This window comes from Dioscorea cayenensis, chromosome 17 (assembly GCF_009730915.1).
Source record: "Dioscorea cayenensis subsp. rotundata cultivar TDr96_F1 chromosome 17, TDr96_F1_v2_PseudoChromosome.rev07_lg8_w22 25.fasta, whole genome shotgun sequence".
In the NCBI taxonomy this organism is placed as follows: domain Eukaryota; kingdom Viridiplantae; phylum Streptophyta; class Magnoliopsida; order Dioscoreales; family Dioscoreaceae; genus Dioscorea; species Dioscorea cayenensis.
The window spans coordinates 19,245,377-19,256,123 of NC_052487.1; the positions used below are offsets into that span (position 1 = coordinate 19,245,377).

General features: G+C 35.4%; 1 pseudogene; it reads left to right on the plus strand.

Annotated features, from left to right (window-relative positions):
• The first annotated feature begins 6,236 nt into the window (after nt 1–6,236).
• Nucleotides 6,237–10,541, plus strand: LOC120280872 (annotated as a pseudogene).
• The last annotated feature ends 206 nt before the right edge of the window (nt 10,542–10,747 follow it).

Here is a 10,747-nt window from a genome sequence, read left to right on the forward strand (position 1 = left end):
ACGGGATTATTACTAGTTCTCATGGACACCCACTCAAGGATTATAAAAATCCTAACACATAATGAATACGCATGTTCGAAAGATGTTCAATGGGAAAGCTAATAACCGCATCTTCTATAACAAAGGTGATCGGTGAATCTCCTAAATTTTTTTAGAAAGAATACAAGGAGACATTTCAGGGACCAATACATCCGCTCATGTGGACCATTTAGGTATTTTTATGGTTTTAATCGACGCATCGACTAGATGGTCCCATGTTTCACTACCGCTCTACAAGGAATGTAGCATTTGCAAGGTTATTGGCACAAATTATCGAGCTTAAAGCACAATTTCCAGATTATCCCATAAAGACAATTGCTCTTGATAATGTCGGTGAATTTTTCATCAAAATCATTTTATGATTATCAGTATGGCGATTGGAATACATGTTGAGCATCTAGTAGCTCATGTGCAGTACCCAAAATGGGTCATGGCAGTCATTAATTAAAAAGACTCCAGATTATCGCTCGTCCAATGTTATTAAGGGACTAAACCGCCTACAAGTGCGTGGGGTCATGCTATTTTGCAGTCGTCAGCCTTTTAATACTGGATCCCGACCCACTCGCATGTAATTCATATTCACCACACCAACTTGTTATGGGTAAAAGAGCCCCGATATTTCATATATAAGAATATTTGGTTGGCAAAGATATGTGCCAATACCACCACCAAATCAGTACAAAAATGGGTCCACAACGCACTTGGTATATATGTTGGTTATGATTCCCCTTCAATTATACGATATTTAGAACCATTAATCAGGGGATGTATTTCATCGCAAGATTTGCAGATTGTCATTTTGATGAACTGCCTTCCCCGCATTAGGGGAGAAATGATTACTCAAAATGAGCCAAAAAGAAATTGATCGAATGCATCACGATTACATACATATGATCCTCGTACTCAATGAATGTGAACTTGAAGTTCAAAGGATCATTAAATTGCAAAAATATTGCAAAATGAAATACTCGATGCATTCACCGATACTAAAAATGGTAACCAAATCATATATACCAACTGCTAATGCTCCTCGCAAGAATTGAGATTCCTAAGAATCCATTGAAAAGAAAAATCAAGTAGAAAAATAAACCACGACAAAAACGTGGAAGACCAATTGGTGCCAAAGATTCAAACTCCTAGAAAAAGGAAGCGTAAAAATAAAGATAAGGATCTCCCATGTAAAAGGGAGAGGAAATTATAAAACCCTCGTAACAAGTTAACGAAGAATCAATCGGGGGATGATATTTCGAAAAATGTTGAAAAATTCAATTTGCTATGTATATGATGGTCAAAGATCGAATCGGCATGAGACAGAAATAAATGATATATTCATCTACAATGTGACTGCAGATATAGAAATAAATACAGATAATGATCCGGAGCCACGATCCATCGAAGAATGTCGACAAAGAAATGATTGGCAAAATGGAAAGAAGCTATCCAGTCGAGCTAAATTCCTATCAAAAACGTGAGGTGTTTGGGTCGATAGTGCCAACACCGTAAGGGATAAAAACCAATCGGGTTATAAATGGGTGTTTGTGAGAAAAAGAAATGAAAAATAATCAAATTATGAGATACAAAGCAAGACCTGGTTGCTCAAGGTTTTTTTCTCAAACGCCTCGGTATTGATTATGAAGAGACATACTCTCCTGAATGGATGGAATTACTTTTTAGATTTTTTTAATTGCCATGGCGAAAAGTAATAAATTAGATATGCAGCTGATGGATGTTGTCACAAAGATATCTCGTATGGATTACTTGAAAATGACATATATATGAAAAATCCCTCGAAGGATATAGAAAAACAAACATTACAAATAATCATCATTTATACTCTATTAAATTACGGAGATCTCTTTATGGGTTAAAAACAATCTGGACGGATGTGGTATAACTCGTCTCAAATGAATATCTTATAAAAAGAAGGATACCAAAAATAATAGTATATGTCCATGTGTGTTTATTAAAAAAGTTATACTAACGGGCTTTTGTTGTGATAGCGATGATATGTGGATGATTTAAATCTTGTAGGCACTCCTTTTTGAAATCAGCAATCGCAAAGATCATATTTGAAAAAGAATTTGAAATGAAAGATTTGGGAAAGACCAAATTGCCTCAGGGTATACAAATCGAGCACTTATCCTCGTGAATATTTGTGCATCAATCAACCCATACGTAGAAAAGGCGTCAAGAGATTTAATATGGAGAAGGCTTATCCACTCGAGTACGCCCTAATGGTCGTCCGAACTCTTGATGTTCGTAAAGATCCATTTCGCCCACCCGGGAAGAAGGAGAGATCATTCTTGGTCCGTAAAACTCCATATTTAAGTGCAATCGGTGCATTAATGTACCTGCAAATAATACCGCACTCGGATATAGCTTTTGCAAGAAATCTTCTAGCAAGATACGCTTCTACACCGACACAAAGACACTCGGAAAGGAGTAAAAAGATGTACTCACGTTATTTACGAGGAACCACGGATCTAGGTTTATTCTATCGACAAGAATCTTCATCCAACCTCGCTGTGTTTTTGTCGACATGTCGGGTATCCGTCTCGATCCTCACAAAGGGCGATCTCGGATCGGATACATGTTTTCTTACAATGGTACAGACTATCTCATGGCTGCTCCACAAAACAAACTCTTACACTACTTCATCAAATCATGTCGAAATTCTAGCTCTCCATGAAGCAAGTCGTGAACGCCAATGGTTACGATCTATGATTGGGCATATACAGATCATCCCGCAAATTAACATCAAGAATAACAAATGCTACAAGTAATTTATGAAGACAACAGATGCTTGTATTTCTCAAATACAAGGAGGTTATATTAAAGGTGATGAACGAAACATATATCACCAAAAATTTTTTTCTACACTCATGATCTCCGTAGAAAGAAGGCGTTATAGAGTTCAAAAGATTCAATCCAAAGTGAGAATCAAGTCGATCTATTCACAAAAATCACTTCCTAAGTGCATTCACCAAAGACTTATATACAAAATCGGGATGAGAAGACTTAAGGATGTAAGTACTTTGGATATAAATTAAAAAGTTATTTATTTGAGGGGAGACTCGTACTTTTTTCCCTTCGCCAGGTTTTTGTCCCAATGGGTTTTTTTCCGAGGCAAGGTTTTTTTAATGAGGCAAGAATCCCTCAATCGTACCAAGGATAGTGTACTCTTTTTTTCCTTAGCTAGGTTTTTTTATCCCACTCGGGTTTTTCCCGGCAAGGTTTTAACGAGGGATATCCTTTGGTCGTAGTGCATCCAAGGGGGAGTGTTATAAACAAATATTTTTAATGGACGCTCATCGTAGCAATTTCATCAGTAGCAATGCAGCATTACTATAGTAACTTCTAGATATCATCGTAGCGCACCGCAACACCGTAGTGCACCGCCCATGTGGTATCGCAGTGACCACGGCATCAGCTATTATTCCACCAACTGAGTATTTTTGGACCGTCTGGATCGAATCGATCCCTGCCGCTCATTCAACTCTTCGTAACCCCTCATTTTGTATTTTTTTGAGAGATAGAAAAGAGAAGAGAAAGAAAAGAGAGAAATAAAAGAAGAAAGAAGAAGCTAATTCTTCAGGGTTTTGGGTGTTTGGTAAATACTTTGGCTTTCTATCACTATCTTTATATTTATAACATATATTTTTAACACTTTCCATTTAATTCTCTTTCTTTTTAGTCTGTATTGCTGTACTTATTGAGATCATATCAATGGAAGGTTATGCATGTCTTTTCCAATTACCTTAATCATTTTTAAAAGATTTATATGTTATTTATCATTTTTGTTAAATAAATAAATAAATAAATGTAGACCTTAATAACTTCTCAGGCCTTACTTTCCATTTAATTCTCTTTCTTTTTAGTCTCTATTGCTGTACTTAATGAGATCATATCAATGGAAGGTTATGCATGTCTTTTCCATTTACCTTAATCATTTTTAAAAGATTTATATGTTATGTTATCATTTTTGTTAAATAAATAAATAAATAAATAAATGTAGACCTTAATAACTTCTCAGGCCTTCCTTTTTGTACCACCCCTTTTTTGTGTTGCATGTGAACTCCACAAGCATAAATTCATAAATATAAAAAATATATCAAATCCGATCGCCTGCATAAATTATAGTATTGCAATAAAATTCATTTAATTAATTTCTTATATATATATATATATATATATGTTCGAATGGGTTAATTTTGATGTTGGTTTTCAATTTTGGAATAATTAATTTTTTTATAAACTATTATCTATTTCTTCGGTAAAAATAACAGAAATGGGCTACTAATGGTACGCAGGATATTGCTCGCAACGTTATTAACTTTTTATTATTATTATTTCTGTTTTTTTTGTAATTATGTTTTTCCTATTTTTTTATAAGATTTATATTTATAATTTTATATTTTAATTAAATTAATGACTTATAATATAAGTTTATATTTGTTTTCAATTAATAAGAAATAAAAAATGAAATAAAAAATCATATGTGAAATATAAATTCATTAAAAGTTAATAAAAATTACATGAATAATAAATTAAAAGCATAGAAAATAATCCTAATATAGATTCTTCATGAAGTAGATGGGTTAATAGTGAGATTTTATTTTATATTTAATAAATATTTATAATAAATATAAAAAAATAAAAGCTATATTTTAAATAGTATAATATTTAAAAAAAGATTTAAAAATGATTAAATTTGTTGATAGTATCAATATATAAATTGTGAAGTGAGAATATTCGTAAAATATTCTATTTTAGAGTTTAGAATAGAGTTGATGGTTGGAGGAACTTTCACTGTAGAAGCTGTATTTTTGAGTACTAAAGTACCAAATATAGAGTTTTGGATTAGAGATGGCCTTAGTCCCTCTAATATAGTCTGTCTGTCACTTTAATCTCTCTAATATGCTTTGTCTCTATAAGGTCCTTCTTTTTATTTTAATATCTCAAATATTAAAATAAAGGGATCTCCCAAAAACAAATATATTAGAGACCAAAGGGACAGACTAACTATATTAGAGGAATTAAATTTGGTATTTCATCAGAGTTTGTATGCTATGAATGAATATGTGAGTTTTTGTTCTTATTTTAACACTACTTGATGATATAATTTTCCTGCAAAATATATGAGATTTGAGCCTTTGATTTAGATGATCAAGTTTCTAACCATATGAGATGTTGACGGCTGGATCTCCGGTGAAGGAATGATAAAGCTTAAATGACGATGAGGAAAACAAGAGCTCATATTATCTGGTTCCAAAATCAGGATATTTTTTAGTTTTAATTTATCATAGTCTGATATGTGTCCCGAAAAAAATTAATGATATATGTCAAACTGTGATAGACTAGAACTAGAGAATACTTTGATTTTGGAATCACCGGAACGATGAACGGCGACCTCACCGGCGAAGGAACGGTGAAGATTGAAGACGAGGCCCAGGAAACGCATGCGCTCAACCTGCGTTTCTTGTTGAGAATCAGAAATCACGCTCTTTTCTTGGACTCAAGAACCATTATTTATAGGGCTGATTGAAATGATGGGTCCTGCCAAACGAGCCTATCGCTGTTCTGGATACGGCCTACTAAACTTCAAGCTTGGGTTTGATATTTAAAACCCACATGCTTTTGAATGAATGTCTCATTTTGCTTTCGTTAATTTTATTTCATTCCTCCTTTGTTTATATATATATTTACTGTTATATTTGAACTTTACATAAATATTAATGCTGTTATTAAATATTTAAAATTTAATAAAAAAATTTATGATAAAACACTTTTATTTTTGTTAGAGTTATTTACTCTTATCCCTTTAAATAAAAAAATAAAATTAGAAAATTAATATTTATAAAACTTTTAAAATGGATAAATAATTTATTTTTTTAAAAAAATATGATTATTAATATGAAATTGATGGATTATCCAACACAACTTAGCAATTTTTCAAGATATATATATGTGTGTGTGTGTGTGTGTGTAAGAAGTTAAATTTGGGTTTCTTGGTGATGGTATATATATATATATATAAATATACATAAGTCTTGAGAACATATTGTTTTGAAGCTGCAGGTAATTTTATCATTAATGGTAAATATGTAATTAAGATGAAGTAGTATGGTCGAAAGGGTCATTTCAGGAGGAATATAATACTAATTAATAAACAATGTCGAAAGGTGGTCGTCCAAATGTTCTACATGGACTCTTCACTGAGAGTGCGTCTAGGGTTCCACTTCTCTCACTCTCTTCCTCTCCGGCGTCGCCGAGAGCTTCTTCGATTTTAGGGTTTCGTGGCGCTGGTGCTGCATTCGATGGGTTCCCTGTTGTGATTTGCTCCCCATTGGTTGAAGCTTTTGTTGGAAATCCTAGGCCTTGGTGATGGCCACTGGTAATTTTTTCGATATCCTTGGCGACGACGATAACGATGATCCCTCGCAGTTGATTGCTTCCCAGAAGGTTAAGGTCAGTGCTAAGAAGCTTGCCAATGCTGTTGCTGCGGCCTCGGCTGGTGTGGTGGCGAAACTCCCTTCCAAACCACTCCCCCCTGCTCAGGCTGGTGAGTTGCGGTCCAAATTTTGCGAAAAACTGGATTTTTTTTCATTTGTGTTTGCTGATGTTTGTTTGGATTTACAGTGAGGGAAGCTTGGAGCGGTGGCGTTCCTGGGAGAGGTGGTGCTGGGTGTGGCGGGCCTGCTAGTGGAAGGGGTGCGCGTGGAGGTAGGAATGGGCCGAACAGAGAGTTTGGATTTGCTGGGGGTTATGGTGGTGGTGAGGATGGAGATGCTGTGAAACCTTTTGAAAGGGAGAAGAATTTTGATGGTGGTCATGGGGCCTACGTAGGACGGCGGCAGTCGTCTCGTGGTGGACGGCGTGGTGGGTATGGGAATGGAGAGGCTGGGGGAGACTCTGAGCCCCTCCAAGAAGAATTTATGAGCGTAGGAGTGGAACTGGACGTGGGTAGGAGATGAAACGTGAGGGAGCAGGGAGAGGGAACTGGGGAACACCGACAGATGGTGGTGTCGTGCAGTTGAGATTGTTCTTTTCTGACTTATTTTTGGTTATATTGTTTTGTGATTGTATGTGGTTTTTTAATCCTTGGAGTTTACCTCACTGTTTGATTGAATAGGGAGACAGTGGATGATGTAAACATCGAGGAGAATGTTGTGACTGAGAAGCAGCCTGAGCAAGAGGATGCCATGAGCAAGGAAATTAAGGATGTGGCTGCAAATGATGCAACAGAGAAGGATGAGGACAAGGTGAGCTCTTTAATTTGAATGTAGCTTAGTGATCGGATATTTGCCACCATGGTAATTAATTGATATCTTATTTTAGATTTTGGAACATTCAATACAACCGCAGCTTGGGCTTCTATTGGTCAAACTTATCATGTTTGTCTAAGTCTGTCTGTTCACAATTGATCTCTATGGCATGCCTTAGTGCTGCATTATTAATGTCAGTATCTATATGAGCTTTAGTTACCTATTTCCTGCGTAATACTTCTCTACATGAATGATGATACCCTACATAATATTCCTTCAATAGCCCTAATGGGAGTTTGGATTGCACATGAAAACCTTTGAATGAAACTTTAGCACCGTACCAATTACGAAACTGTCATATCACAGTTCCTTCCCACTAAATATGGTTTGCCTTATGATTTTCTGTTCTCTATTTATGTTCATCTGTTACCTTGGTTCTTCTAGCATATCTTACAATTTATCTTCCTGTTTGATAGTTGATACTCACTCTTTTTGTGAATAGCTGCACACATTCTGAATTTGTCTTCTACATGCTTCTTTTAGCACAAATCTGTTTTCTCTGTCAGGGGCTTTGAGGTTTTATGCCACCAATTATATGAAGTCATGCATTCTTGTTTGTCACGGTTGGCATGAATTGATATTGTATGTATAATGTTAATTTCCTTTTCCATGGCATTATTTTTATCTAGTTTGTTGTCAAAAAGTGGATGTTTGTTTTTCTTTCTTGAAAATTATTTGACTTTTGGCTTGGCGTGCCTTGTATTTATCTGTGAAGTTCATTGCCTGTTTTTTGATTTGCTTGCCTAGTGGGAAAAAAATGTGGACCTTAATCTGTAAATGCAGTACTGTTGGACCTAGCAACTGATACAATTATTTTCTAGTAGTTGGTCGAGTTTAAGAACAAGTGAAGACCATTGAAAACCATTACTAGAAATATTTCCCTTTGAATTGCTGAACCACAAATATTATATTTACTGACCTAGATCCAGGAGTTTGTTGTATGTGGGTTGTAGCTTGTCCGGCCACTTACATATGTGATTATTTTTTATGTTATTATTTCTGTTTGGTACAAACTTGTATTCACTAGATTATATGGACAGACAAAGTTTTATTATGATCTATTTCCTCACATCTATGCTGAACTGGATGGAAAGGTTAAAGAGTTAACCTTGGCATAAATGTATGCTAGAAGCATGAGTTATTCTCTATTTTTTGCACCACTTCTATAATTTTCTTTCATTGCTCTTCAACACATGGACTACATCCTGGCTTCTTGGATCTGACCTGTGAGCACTGTACTTTACTTTAAATTGCCTTTGAGAGAACTATGTGGCTGGCTCATATGTTTGTGCCACTTGGTTCCGTTGCAGGCATAGAGGAAAACCCTCCTAGGCTTCAGATTTTTGTTTGAGCAATATTGTGTTGCTTACTGAAGAGAGCTTGGAACAGCTGCATATGGTATTTATGCCACAATATTTCTTTTAGGACTTGTCCTTTCAACTGTTTGTCATTGTACATATTGTTGTGCAAATCCTCAAAACAACTTAGAAACTCCATCTTCTTAGCTTGCTTGGAAATTTCATCTCATGGCAGATTAGGGTGCTGGCATGCTCGTACCATGTATAATTGCATGGAGCTGTCGTACATATTTGAGCCCGTATGGGTTATTTGTGAATGTGACCACCTATTTAAATCATTTAGAAGAAATTTTAAGTTAATTATAAGTAATATCCTGCAATTTTCTTTATGTAACACTTATACCTATTCTTCAATTTTCTTTATTCAGCACCTTTCGCTCTTGTTTGTCTTGTAGGCATCATTTCTCATCATCTCCATCCATTTAATTCTAAGTCTATTTATCCCTTTTGCTCCATCAATTTAAATTCTCTTCCCTCTTGACATGGGTGCTTTGATTAGAAATAGTTCAATTATAGTCTTATAACTCTTCTATCTTTTCTTGTCTTTTCTTTTATTGCCATGCATCCTTGTCAGAATTATTATCTTTTTATGTCCATTTTATATGTATATACATCTTGTTCATCAATGTTTCTTGAAACCTCAAAATTTGGCAGCATGTGTGGATGATGTTAGCTTGTTTTCAGCTGCATCTAATCCTAGCAGTTAAACATTTGCATCTGAATTGTGGATGCATGGGAGTAGCATTAGCTCATTTAACCCTTATTGCTGGTTTCCATCCTTGTTCATCTGAGTGACTTCATCCCCATCACGAAAGGAGAGCTCGACAAAAGGAGTTCACGTTCCCTTTTTTTTTCATATCTTTTTTTAAGCTAAGATAATCATAAGGTATATTTTTCATATTTTTATCTTCAACTCACACAAGAAGCATTTTCTGTGTTGTGTTAAATTCCTGACTCTTAAAATTCTATGAAATTGGATTTGCAACCCCATCAATATTTTCATGTGTTTCTCATCTTCTGGGTGACATTCCTTTTCTTAAACTGTTTCGATCAGAAGATGACTCTGGATGAATACGAGAAAATAAGAGAGGAGAAGCGGAAAGCTCTTCTTGTAATGAAGACTGAATTGCGTAAAGTTGATTTTGATAAGGAGTTTGAATCAATGGAGCGATTGTCAATTAAGAAAGGAAACGATGAGATCTTCATTAAGTTGGTAATTTGCCTTAATGTACACCTCATCCTTACCCCTTTTATGAAGGGTTATTAAGTCTCATTTAAAATGATCTTCTTGGTAGGGCACTGACGGATGCAAGCAAAAGAAAAGAGAATGCCGATCATGAAGAGCAAGGAAGGAAGGTGGGTGTCTTATCATTGCTTGTAATCACATCTTTGCATAACTCTTACATGATGCGAGCCTTTACTTTTGTTAGATGGTGGGCATCAATGAGTTTTTGAAGCCTGCTGAAGGAGAGAGGTATTATAATCAAGGTGACCGAGTTCGTGGTAGAGGACGTGGTGATCGCGGGCCATCCAGAGGCGGTTTTCGGGATGCTGTTTCAAGCACTCCGGTAGCTCCTTTAATCGCAGACCCTTCGCAATTTCCTACACTCGGTCGAAACTAAGAACCCTTGTTTCTGTGATAAACATGTGCTAGTTCTCGCTTGTCCCACTTTTAATTTTCATTTTGCAGGGTTGATATTTTTGTAATGGATGATAGAACAGTCATAATTTCATGTATCCAAAAACAGATGACTTTATTTGAATTTCACCTGTATGTATACTCAATTTTTGATGGATCTTCCACCAGTGGGCTATTCAATTTTGGTAGGCTTTTTAATTGCCAATGAACTAGTTCTGTTCCAGTATTCCTACAAATATGAGGTATACTACCGATGCTGCTTGAGGCTGCAAAATTTTGTCGAGCTTTCGTTCTTTAGTTTTCTACTTGTTTTCTATCACATTTTTATGATCATATTTATAATGCTTCATTACTACGAACCAAACGATTTTTTTAGTCGTTTTCAA